The sequence below is a fragment of the Plectrocnemia conspersa genome, unplaced genomic scaffold, assembly GCF_051122295.1.
Source record: "Plectrocnemia conspersa isolate PC_06_02 unplaced genomic scaffold, ASM5112229v1 ptg000011l, whole genome shotgun sequence".
Classification (NCBI taxonomy): Eukaryota; Metazoa; Arthropoda; class Insecta; order Trichoptera; family Polycentropodidae; genus Plectrocnemia; species Plectrocnemia conspersa.
The window spans coordinates 26,431,745-26,445,577 of record NW_028277175.1 but is presented as its reverse complement, the minus strand read 5'-3'; the positions used below and the strand labels follow the sequence as shown (position 1 = coordinate 26,445,577).

General features: G+C 31.3%; 1 protein-coding gene across 2 annotated transcripts in view; it reads left to right on the top strand.

The window, feature by feature from the left end:
- The window catches only part of Tpst (tyrosylprotein sulfotransferase), a 297,586-nt gene that overhangs the window by 148,471 nt on the left and 135,282 nt on the right, over positions 1-13,833 (top strand). For both annotated transcript variants that reach the window (XM_088196427.1, XM_088196429.1), the window contains one exon: positions 3,125-3,245. The gene's annotated coding sequence lies outside the window, so the exon portion shown is untranslated. The remainder of the gene's footprint in view (positions 1-3,124; positions 3,246-13,833) is intronic.

Genomic DNA, 13,833 nt, shown 5'->3' with positions numbered 1-13,833 from the left:
GTACTCGTATTTTTAAATGATCAAAGTCGTCACATTGTTCGACAGAATACTACAATATTTAAAAAAAATCAAACCAATATATAGTTCAAAAACTATAGTTAGTTTTAGAATTTTCATTACATCAAGTTAGAAATGCTTTTATAACGTTAATTATATGTGAGTATAAAGTATCCTACACTGCTAAAAATACTAATACTAAATGTTTATTTAACGATTTTAAGTCCCACAGTTTAATTTTATAGGTCCACGTCTGTTTGAAGATGCACTCATGTTTAAGCATTATGTGTAATAGAAAGTAAAATCTGATGCGCTCTTACCGCCGACCCACATTCTATGCCAAGTGCACCAGGATATCTCAGTGACTCTTCCTGTCGAGTGGGTGGAAGTAGGGTGTACGTGGTGGTGGGGATGTAGCATTGCCTATATCCCGTGCATAGATATAAAGCACGTCCTTTGTACGGCGACGCATTAAAAGAGCTCTCGGCGCCCATTGTTCCCGACGAGTGCTCGCGGAACAATGGACCGCGGCCCTGTTGTGCATATCCCTGGCGTCTTTTTTTAATTGTCTCCTGGCGTCGACGGGCGTAATTGTCCCGGGGGCGGGCGGGACGTTTTTGTCGCACACGACTACTGTAGTTTCGAATCTCGCGGCCAGTCTACGGCGACTTTTTGTACTCTATTCAATTTAGCTTTAATGTACGGTTTGTTTGGTACTGCTTCGAGTTGAAGAAGTTTTACTATGGTGTTCATGCTTTGTATATTCTAAAAGTATATAATAAATTTATAAACTGATATAAAAATATGTATATATAACTGGCGCGTACGGTGAGATACATTCCCTTTCGCTCGCTCGCGTATTAAATGACGAGAGTGAGAGAGATAAGATCGTGCGAAACGCATGTAACGCACGCCCCTATCTCTCACTCGCTCTCTTCACTTAAGTTGGTGACTAATACCGAACTAGAATCGAATCCCATATGAATTCTAGTGTTTTTTTTTAATTTTTATCGTGTCTTTAAAATCAAAATTAGTTAATAATATTTCTAATTGATTATGACAGATTGTTTTTCTAGATTTTTATCTCACGTATGAATCATTATCATCATTATTGATCCGACAACCCAAGATGGGTCCTCACCTCCTCCAAGAATGTTCTCTATCTCTTCCTGTCATGCGACAGATTCTCCCACTTATTTGTTTCGGCTGCATATTGGCAAATCGTCCAACCACCGAAGCTTTGCTCTGCCTTCAAATCTTTAATCTTGTTATCCAGCATTTGCCGTTGAATATCTTATAATTCAGTGTGCTACAAAATTAAAATATAGAGTATTGATTTTTATTCTTAACATCCCATAGATTTCAGAAAAAAATTAACGTTTTTGTAGGTTTTTCCGTTGATTTATTATAACTTGTCAAAGTTGTATGTTTGGAGAGAGCAAATTTATAGCGACGATTTAAGTGAAACTTTGAACCTATATTTTACGTATTTTTAGTACAATTTCCGCATTTATTTTATTATATTTTAAATATTTTTAATTTTATTTTATTCAGAAGTAATAATTTGATTTGTTTTTATTTAATTTATAATTAAAATATAATTTAGAAAATTATTTAAAAAAAATTCATTAAACTTTCTTTTACCAACTAGCGAATTTTACTAAGAGTTAGATATTACGATTTTTATATTTACTTAAGTATTTAGTTTTAGAATTACCAATAAAATTCTGGGCCTAATAATTATTGGCTAATCATCTTTTTCATTTATTGCACAAATAGGTAAGATAAGTACATTCTTTTTTTGGTAAAAATGTAAAAAATATTTTATTTAAAAATGTAAAGCAAATACATTTGTACGTAAGTTGTTTAGTTTTGCTTCCCTGCCTAGAGCGTACGAGCTCTCGCTCTTATCTCTCACTCTCATCATTTAACACGCAAACGATCGAAAGGGAAAATATCTAACTACACACGCCTTTAAAAAATAAATACATATATATTCGTACGTACTTATTGCAAAAAAATATGACCATCCCCAAGTACACGCTCCCACTTAGCACTCTCCTTTTCTACGGCGTTATCGGGTAGTGTACTATACTCTCATTATAATACAATAAAAAAAAACAGATTATATTTTTCATATTTATTGACTTTAAAAAATAAAAAATAGATTCTTTCTTTCTTTCTTTAAAAAATCATTGCGATCTACCAGTATGCAAGGGGTAAATAATAATATTTTTTATAAGCTCATAAATGCTTATTAAATATTTAAATTTAAAATATAATGAAATAATAAAATACAAACATAGTAAATTATCTGATTTTATAATGTTGATTTAGATTTTAAATATAAATCATTTTTAAGTTTGATTATTTCTAATTCTGATTGTAGAGATTTGACTGACTATTTTTAGCAATATTCTATTTTCATATTGCTAAATATTTTTTTATTATTTTCTGTATGTGTAGCAGAAGAGTATCCCCATTTTTTGGCATCACTGCAGAAAGATTATCTGTACCTGGTGGTTCATTATTTTAAAAACGTATCAACGCTTTGTTTATAACCTCCAAGATATTTGTTTGTTTTAAGTCCACCCTAAGAGCATTGCTTATTTTAGTTATTATGGTTCCTTCTATTTCCTTACACATGAAGTTCTTTGTTTTAAATTTGATTTAGTTTTGTTTTCGTATCTATGAAAGCCATATTTTATTTATTGTTTATACTATGTTGCCACGTTTTCATTTGTTACTAGTTCGATTTTATATTTTCTACTAAGCGTTGGTTTTTCCTATTTATAAACGATTATGCACATTTTTGCAATAACCTCGTGTAATTGTATGTATTTCTATATCAAAAAAATTGTATATTTTTAAGGCTATTAAAAATAAACAAATCCAATTCCAATTTAATATACTGTTTAATCGTATTTTAATAGTTAAAATAATAAAAACAGTTACTTATTAGTGTATTAAATTAATAACAATAAATCTGATGTACATATTTACATATATAATCAAATAATTATTGTATATGTAACTATGTATTAAAAAAATATATAAGTTAAATATAATATTAAATATTGTTCTATAAGCTTAATATAATATTAAAATTCTTGTTTTTCTTTTCCAGATTAAACATACATTGGCTCGGAGTTAAAAAAGTTGTTCAGTGGGTGACTGCAAGTTAATTAAAGTTCTTCTCTGATGTGTAAGAAAAAGGATATTGCCTCCAGCTTCAGAGCGAATACATAGTAAGCAATATTACCATATTATAATACCACAAGTTTGATGAAGAAATTCTAAATTATTTTTATTAAGCATATTCTCAATCATATGTTGTAAATTTTACTTCATAACTTTTTTAATCTATCATTTAGAAAAAAACATTGATTTTATAACGATAAATACATTTTATTAGTTTATAACGATTTTTTGGTATTAGCTACAATTTAAAAAAATGGAACATAGAATAAAACGATGATAGTGACGCATTAAGGAGAAAAATAATACAATAGATTATGTGCTAATTATATTATATTTATTTAATGATCTGGAACCATTGATATGTGTCCTTGAACCTCTTTAGTCTAAAACAATATGTGTTTATATTTAAATTTAATGTTGTTTCTATTCTAGTCTGCGAAACATTTTCTAGCATTTAGTTTTTGTATGTTATTGTAAGGTTTTTTTAAGACTAGTGTAAAATATTGTATTATTTTTTTTGCTTACTTACAATTTAGAAGCATTGGTTGTTACTCCACTAAAATTAATCTAATTATTTTGTTATTTATCAAGATTTTATTTTTTGTGGTAAGCGCGCTATTTTTATTAAATGTCGTTCCAAGGTTCGCAGTGGCAGCAAGCCCTTCAGAGCAAAATTACACAATGTTTTCATTGAATTTACGCTTAGAGTCTTGTTGTAAGCCCAGATACTTAACGCTAGATTTCCATTTTACTTTACTGCTAGAATTTTACGCGGTATCGAGCGCTCGTTATTTAGTGAAACAACATGATTTCTACTTTTTAATTTGTAAGTTTATGAATTAAACCGTAATTCCATACCACTTCGATAGCTTTTTCTAAATATAACATTTATGTGTTGTCAAATGATTTTCGTAGAAGCCGATTTTCATTAACATTTTTATTTTCCAGAAATTCTTTTAAGCACATAAAGATTATTTTTTCAATATTTTATCAAATAAATTATGGTAATAAATTGATAATGAATGCAAATTCCGTTTTTAATGATATTCTTTTTATATATACATATATATCGAATATCATAAAGTCAGTTCATTTATTAAAGTTTAATTGTAAAAAATTAGTTTTTTACTATCGCCATTTTTTTAAATGATTATTGATTTAATAAGCGGTAAAGAAAGTTAAATATTATTGTGTATATGTTTATGCATGTATACTGATGATATTTTAGTTGTTTAAAAATAATATTATCGTCGATTGTTTTATTAACTGATGGGGCTTTAACGTTCAACCATTACACAGGACTTGACTATATTTTTAAATCCTTATAATCAGCATTATTATAGTCTAAGACAATTTTAGGGATAACCTTGTCTTCGCCTTTCAGTGTAAGGCACATAAAAAACATTGCAGATCCGAGCTTTCCCCTTAATGACCGCAATATCTAAAATTAACCTTATGCGGTTGTTAGGATAATGCGTTTAATCTATCATTTATAATGTTGACAACGCTATAATCCTTTAAATTCAAAATTTACTAAATTGACCTCAGACTACTACTTGACTTTAACGAACCACATGGGGGCCAATTAACTTCACCTCTTCATTAAATCAGCTGATTCGAAAATATATCCGAAACAAAGGATAATTCTGTATTAGTCGCAATGTTGTGTAAGTATTAATATATATCAGATCATAATTTTAAGATTTATAAGCGTTGTTTGAATGAGCTGGACGATTTATGTTTTCATTTTTGGTGTTCGAATCACGTCGGGATCTACCACTTTTAGGTTTTGAAACTGAATGGGTGTGACTGCAGCAAAAAACCGCCGGAAAAGCTAAACATTTATTCAATTATGAATATATAAATATCACATAAATATCGAAATTTAGCTGGAGTTAAAAGTCAGAGAGTTTTCGTTGGAATGTCGGCGAAATATTGTTGATTATTTTTTGTCGTAATGTAGTCTTTTAATATTGCTATTCTATTCGCTGTTGTGCCACGTCATATGAAACCTAGGGGTTGAGCTCTCTTGACCTCTGTTGTTGTAGAAGCAGCTCAGGCGAATCATAGATGAAGATGATAGTGGGCGAATTGCATCGCTTCATGGACGCATTCACGAAATAGTATGTAATCCTAAAATAATTGTCTTTTTCTTACTGAATCAAATAATCACTTTTAAATATTAATATTTATTTTATTGATTAAAAATATATTTTTCTTTTTTATTCATTTTTTAAATTTCATTAGCGTTAAATATTAAATTCTTCCGACAGCCCTTCTTTCACATTGTCTGCATTTTATTTTTTTATATCTATAAAGTGCTGCATATATCGAAATAAATGGTAGAAATAAAAATTTTTAGCCAAGTTTCTTGATTTTATCGACAGTGAATTTTGCTAGTTAAGGACGCGTTTCGTCGTGTTGTATAAGTATTTAAATTCTATTGACAAATGCAAGCTATTTTTCATATCATATTTTTTGTGGAAACGATCCAGTTGATCACAATATAAGCTTGCTGTTATTATTTTGCCAGATTTAAAAGTTTCATAATGCACAATCCCTTTGAAATCCCAACATACACACAAAATATTTTTTATACAGTGAACACGGGATTCGAGATAGATCTTGCTACTTGACCTCTGAATAACCACTGTCTTCTACAACGATTATAGTCGTATAATACCCATTTCTCATCTTTGGTTATCAAATGATCAGCTGTAAGGCTCAGTAGAAGCCATACAACTTGTCTCCGAGTATTCCTAATTTTTTTATTATGTCTATGCAATGTTAAATTGAACTGTTTTAGTTTCTAGACTAGCTGATAGATAGTTGGGTTTGCTTTTATTTCTGCAGCCAGTACATCATCATCTATCATTGCTGGTCTCCCACAACCAGGATTATACTTAATATCGTAAATCACCGTTCAATTTTTTTTAAACCAACTTTAAATGAATCACCTATCACTTCACAAATGTTCTTAGTGATCGTAGTTGCAACTTATTTTTAAGAAATTTATATAACATGCAATTTTACTTTTCGCGAAAATTTTTTGAGAGAAATGTCAAATTGATTGATGATCTCATTTCTCTAGATATTTTATAAAGCATTTTTATTATGTAAAATTAAATTTGTACGAATATTTTAAAAAGGTTTACAGCCACTTTATTTTTTGTAACACTGCATAAATAAAGACGGGTACATGCCTAATGTGCATACTTCTAAGAAGTATTAAAAGAAGACGCTCAGATAATAAACTTTTCTGAAGGTGTTCATGCCAAATGTTTTAAAATATGCATTCTTTCTCGGAAGATCTAAAATATTTAAATGACTAACATTTTTTCCGATTTTCTATTACTTTAACCGGCCGACGGATTTATCGTTGCTGTGGTGCTCTAAGAACCCACTCTGGTAAGAATATGTTACGCAAGGGAATTATTTTATTTCGATAATCCATTGTTTTTGTTAAGTAACAACAGCTGTTAATGGCAATTTTCTCATAAGTATTATTAACAGCCAAATGCTCCCCAAATTTTTCGTTAAAAGAATTGGAAAATATTCATTTTTCAGCTAATAATTTCAATTTCAAAGTTGATTAAACCAACATCAATAGAAAACGAGAGGAATTTTTCCATTGTCAAAATTTTTATAACAAATATAAAACGAGAATTTTTAATTCTACTTCAGATGGCATGTGTTTTAAAGGGTTATCTTAAGAATAATATATCTGCAAAATACTTTACTGTATTACTTACATGTTTTTATACATCAAAATTTCTCGATAATTCATCGAGAAATCAAAATCCCTAATTAAAATATAAATCCAGATGTACACCGACACTAATATAACAAAATACGTACTTAGGCACGACTGACTGTTTAAAAATAATTTAAAAAAAGACATTTATTTTGAACTTTTTTAATATGTCTTCATATTCTCAAACTTCCAGATATGGCCTCTTTTAGCGATCGTTAACAAGGGGTAAAAATAACTATAGTACTTTTGCACAGGGTAGAACGCATTGTCTATCGCGCATTCTTTTTACATATAAGGTTAGATTTCCACCTACAGTATTAACGCGATTTTTCGTCCCGAGCTTTCTCTTTGATCTCTTTTCCATTGTTAAGGCCATACTTTCGAGATGAGTTGGTTTTTCTTTTTATTTGTTCGAAACGTCGTTAGAATGACCTTTAAGCTAATTTTGCAGGTAGTTGGAGTCTTATCATAGATACGCATTATACTCTCAATTATTCCAAATATTTTTTTCATATCTGTACAAAAAAAAAACAAGAAAAACCAAAGTCTTTATATGGCACCTTGTATAATAAATTCGTTTACGCTAACACTGTTTGTTATTGTTAATACAATATCATAATATCACGTCCCGGCTCGCACGTTGCGCTCGAGCCTCTTTCTCCGTGATCAAATTAAACACGTATTCTGTTTATGTGTAATTAGATTATTCCACTTTTCCCAATTGGCTGGAATGGATATGATGTGGATGGGACGCGTGACAGGAGTTTTCCGGATATTTTCCGGTGAATTATTCGATTTGATCGATTGTCAGACCGGAATCCGCCGACGAAAGCTTTTATTGTAATTCGATATTGGGCACATCACAATAAACTGATTCGTGCTTAATATGCGCGAATAGGAGAAAAGAAAGAGAAAAGATGAAACGAGGAAACGAATCAATTATTTCGAGAAATACTTCGCGTATTGGCATACAATGAAAATATTTTAAAATGGCTGAGACGAAAGCTGTTTTTTTTATATTTTTGCTACACAAATATTTAGAGCAAATGGTAACGGATATTAAAATTTGCGTTCGAGTTATAAAATTGAATTGAAATTCCTATACAGTTGATGTTCAAAATGGTATGCAATTTCACATTGACCTCTCGATAAAATTTTATTAAGTTATTAATAAAAACTGGAATGGATTTCGGGAATTCTGCAAAAGCAGACAATATTACATTTAAATGCTTATCAAAATATGCTTTTGTAGAATTTCAACCTAAATTTTTCCTGGTACTCTATTATCTGTATTTACATATTCATACAATAAACACTGCAATAGTTTATATTGCTCTGTCCGCAATCACACAATTCAATAATATAGTATTTGTTTTATATATTGTGAAATTATATTATATATTTAATATATTAGATACTAAATACCCTTGATATAAAATACCATTATTTTATCAATCATTAATAACGACTTTCAAAGCTTTCTTTTGCTGCTTTTTTGTATTATTATTTTCGTATTAACGGTTCACAAGACACCGGCAATTAAAATATCGTAAGAATTTTCAGATCTCTTTGAATGTTTCTATAAGTTGTACCGAAATAATTTATTTATATTACATAGCCATTAGGATTTATTATACTTGTCAAATTAGGTTGATTGTTTATATTTCTTTTTATGTGATACAATCTTCGTAGATGTCCAATGTGTGAAAATCTATTTGTATACGCTCAAGACATATTGTGTTAGAGCCGACGCATTAGCTTGATTCTTATACTTTAAAAATGAAATTCATATTTTGATAGATTATTTCAGCTTTAAAAGTATGTTAGCTTATTAAAAGTAATTTAACTAACTGTCCATTGATTTAGCAATATATAATATGAAATATTTAATCGATGCACAGTATATTTTTTTAGATGCCAAGATTTATCGTAATTAGCACTAAGATTTTAAATTATATGTAATTATATTATTGAACTTTTTCCAATTAAATAGAATGGTTATTATGTGATGCATCTGCCATGGTTACAATTTTAGTAACAATGAATTCACAGTTACTGAATAAATAATTTATATATACTCGCGAATCGTTAAAGAAACATATTATATATATTATTTTTATTTGCCTCAATATACCTTTTAACATAATATGCGTTTTATACAATACTTATTAATAGTAATTAATGTCTGGCAATTGGATCCATGTTTTTTTTTAATTATTTTGAATTAAATTTATATTAGTATTAATATTATTATCGTGAATTTTGAAGGTGAAATTTGTTTTAAAAAACTTAAAAATTATTCCACGTTGATAAATCACTATAAAGCTGATATAAAATGTATTATAACTTAATTACTGACAATGAAAGTGGCTCTAGATTATTGCTAAAACAAAATTGCGAACATGAAAACTGCAGATCCAAAATTTTCAGACAGCAAAATTCCGGACATATTCTAAGAAAAAATATGTTGATATACCTATATGGCAGGGGCGGGCGATGAGATACTTTCCCTCTTGATCGCTAGCGTGTTAAGTGACGAGAGTGAATGAGAGATAAAGGCATGCTGACCGCATGCTCTTACCTCCCACTCGCTCTCTTCACTTAACACACGAACGATCAGGAGGAAAAGTATGTCACCGCCCGCGCCTGCTATATATTGTAGATATATGTGTATATTGTTATGTATTAACTCAAACAATCTGTAAAGCAGAATTTTTGACCTAGTTTTGTTTGAATATAGTATTCTCAGAATAATAAAAATTCCTACTTTACAATTGCATATATCAAATAGTGAAATTTAATATGGTTGTATTTTTTCATTTATATTTAAGGTTGTATATATGCAATAACTGATTTTGTAATATAGAAGAAACCCATAAGTAACGTGCCAGTAGTCTTTTTTTTATATAAAAATAATATAATTTAACTGTTTCAGTTGAAATGCTATATTTTTATTCGAACTTTTCTCAGAAGCACCCTCGAGTATTTGACGTGAAATATCCCAGATGGTTTGATGCTGGGATAATTTTATTGCTAAAAAAGCACGCCTTCCTTAACTTTTGAAAGTGAACGAAACATTAAAATCGCGCATTGAGTGTTTGATGATTTTCTATCATCGCAATTATTACAAAAGTTGCCAAAAACAAATTATGTATGACCCTAAACTGTTCTGAAAATTCATGAACAATAATCGCGCTGCTTAGTCGTCGCCAAAAGTTGCGACGAAAAAACATTGGACGGCTCACAAAATTTGCAAAATAATTTCGGTATGTTTTTGAGGAATCTTTTTCGCTTTTCGCTCAGTCGTTTCCTTTTTTTGTACTAGGTTTTTAGTACCGACTAATAAAGAAATCGAATGCTCAGATTTTAAATACGGCTTTGAGAAGTTAAAGATAAAGCGTTCTTCGGGACCTGATTTGCTTCCCGATTTAATTTTAAATGATTGAAAAGTCAGTCCTTCTGCTCCTCTAAAACATATTTTTGATCTGATTCTCTGATCTTAAGGAATGCACAATAGTCATCACTATTCAATAAAAGGCTGAAAACTTGTGCATAAATAACTTAAGACTCAGCTTCTGCAAAATCGTTCTAAATAATTTTCCACAGATCTTCAATCACTTTCGGCTTTATTGGACCAAGAGCATAGGTTTCGTTCCGCTAGTTCCAATGTTACTAACCAAACGTCTTTCACCAAAACTGTGACAAAATCTTTCGATGCGGGTATTCAAGTAAACATCGTATACACTGGTTTTGAGAAGGCCTTCGACAAGTTTTGTCATGGGCTATTATTAAAAAAATATCGGATCTTGGTTGCTTGTATGATTCAACTCGGTTATTCTCGAGTTATTTTAGCGATTTTCGACATTTTGTAAACGAAAAAGTATTTAACCTCTTCGGGAGTTCCTCAGAGTCCAACCTAAGGTTTCAGAACGTCATCGAGAATCAATCGCGTCCTCTTTTGATATGACTCGCCATCCGGCTCTTTAATACGCTGGCATTGCACGTTGATCTGTTTACATTACATGCAATTCAACTTTTCAAAGTTTTTAATGGATAAGTTTTTTTATCATTGACTTTGAGGCACTATATTTTAAAAGACCAGGCCTCTAAGGGTCACCAACTCGATGGCGCAAGCTCCATTTGCTTCTATGGCCCGTTCGGACAAGGGCGAAGCCCTGATGGTGAGCATAATTAGACTTTAACTTGAACCTTAAGTCAAGTTTGAACACGGCGTCTTAATGTTTTGATTTTTTATCGTTAGATTGGGAGGATAAGATAAAAAATTTCCGCCTTTTATCTTCCATTTCCGGAAAATTTCAGTTTATACCATTATAAACAAATGTAGCATACATATTTTATAATACTATTAAATTATAAATATCTTTTTTTCTAAGGATAATACCTGAATATTTAATACTTAATTTATACACGTAGTGGATACGTATTATAATATAGGTAGTTTGCTCCGACTAGACTGCGGGCAGACACGTGTTTATCTCCCGAGTTTAATTGCCGATCCACACAAACTTACCTGTGGATGCTGCCACCGTAAGTGCTCTTCAACATATCAAAGGTTTCTTTGATGTGAAAACCGGCTTAGCTACGCTCCACTAATGCGAACCACTAATTGAACTGAACTCGGGCACAATGAATCCCGCTACAAATTACCAACAACCCCCACGGCGCCATCCCTGCAATGAACACACACACACACACATTTACATATATGCAAATACTACACTCCTTTTTTGCACTGATTCGAGGTTTGTTTTTGATCATTTTTTTGCTCTTTTGTGAATAAACGCCCGTGTGATTGCTCAAAGTGATGCTCGAGTGGTCTCGAGTCGACCATTCGTGTGATTACTATACTTGGTCATGCAATGTGTATCATAAAGTGGTGGAAATTGTCGCATTTTCACTTTGTGTGTATGTGTGTTCTGCCATCAGCTGATCGTGACGCACGACAATATGACAGTTTGACGGGAGGTGACTTATTGAGTTCGTGACTTATGACACGAGACGCGTCTATTTGTCCATGACATTGACGTGGTTTCGTTACGATAATATTTTAAAGTTGTCTCTATATACCCTATACATATATGTATGCCTACAATTAGTAAGATTGATATAGTTTAAAAGCTTTTTGGCGTTGAGTTGTCAATATATAATATTGCCTATAGATATATAAATTCAGTACAGTGATGAATTTAATGAAATAATATTATAAAATTACACTCTTTTTGCTTTAAATTGCCTACATTAACTTTTTTATGACTGGATGTGGTGCATACGTAAAACATATTTATTTTAAAGCTGAGCTTTGGGCTCTGCAAATATATTTATGTATTATTTAATTTATATGTATGTTACTTTTACAGTCAGTTAGACGCCAGAGGGGTTGTTTGATAGCAGTTTATTGTACAAAATATATAGTTGACTAAAATTTGTAGAAAAAAATTCAGTTGTCAGTATCAGGTGGTGGCGTTGAATAACGAAGAATCGTTGCAGTTGTAAAAAACAGTGCTTTTGATATTCGGTTCCTATATTGGATACGAATATCAAAAGTATAATTATAACGAATATAAAAAGTATAATAAGATACGTATCGATATACGATACGTATTGGATAAGTGTCACGTATTTTATATTTTTCATGGAAGCTTGTAGGAATATGATATAACCAATATCCTTAGTATTTAATTCTACCGTTAAATTTAACCCTTCATCAAAGCTTAACTTTTAATATTGCATTGGGAGACCGTCCGATAATTATAAAGGATAATTTAAATAATGCTTATTTATTACAAGACCACTAGTTTATTTTTAGACAAGTATATTTAAGGTTTAGTAACTCTAAGGGTATGACTTCTCCGAGCGATGGTGGAGAATCTGGCGAAGAGATGATGTCAGAGGAAGAACCTCAGAGGCCTTGTAGGTGAGGCAGCGACGGTGTAGTGCAGGTTGGCCCCTCTGCTGTAGTCGTGTCTAATGGATTCCCTCTTAGTGATGACATTTCATGACCCTATGGTCCTCGTCTACTGGCCGTATCTCATGTCAGGACTTATTCGCACGTCTGCCTTAAATAATAAGAGCTGCAAAGCTCGCTTACGAATCACAATCATGCAGCGATCGTCCAGCTAATTATTGCACTAGTTTCTTAGAACAAAGAAATATATATACGCCTTAAAAAGGAACAATTGCTTGATGGACATCTCCAAAGTCGAATTATGCACCATGAATATTGTTATATATTGTTTCCCGTGCCCGTATCTTAACAAATAAATATTCTTTTAATGCATCGGAAAACACCTGCGTGCTATTTATGTGAAAAAAATTTTTCTAGTCGTAACGAGGGCTTTTGTGTGGTCATTTTATCAGAGGACAAAGAGGGACAAACATTTTAAGAAGGACGTCTGGTCACCCCATGCTTTATCGATGATTTTGGGGCAGCTTAAAATGTGAAAATGATTTTTTTCAAAAGTCTCTCAGTGTTAGATTTGTTCCTTCGGTACTTCGAAGTGATTTGGTGTTCAACTTTTTGTAGTTCAAAATGAAAGTAATTGGGAAGAAAAACTTGATCTCAAAGCACTTGATTTCCCCCGGTTAGTCGTCTCTAAGGTATGAAGAATGAGCATGGGCATTATCAATAAACAACGAAACTTTGAGTTGCAAATTATTTTTAAATGGCGGAATAGCGTAGTCCGTAACGTCTCAAACTAGTAACTCTGAAGTTGTGGGTTCGAGCCTCAGCAGCGGCACTCGAATTTTTATTTATAAAAATGTGCTATTATAAAAAAAACCGGCCACAGCTGCAGTGACAACTATTGGTTATAAATTATATTGCACGTATTAATTTATAATTATTAATATAGGTGTCACCG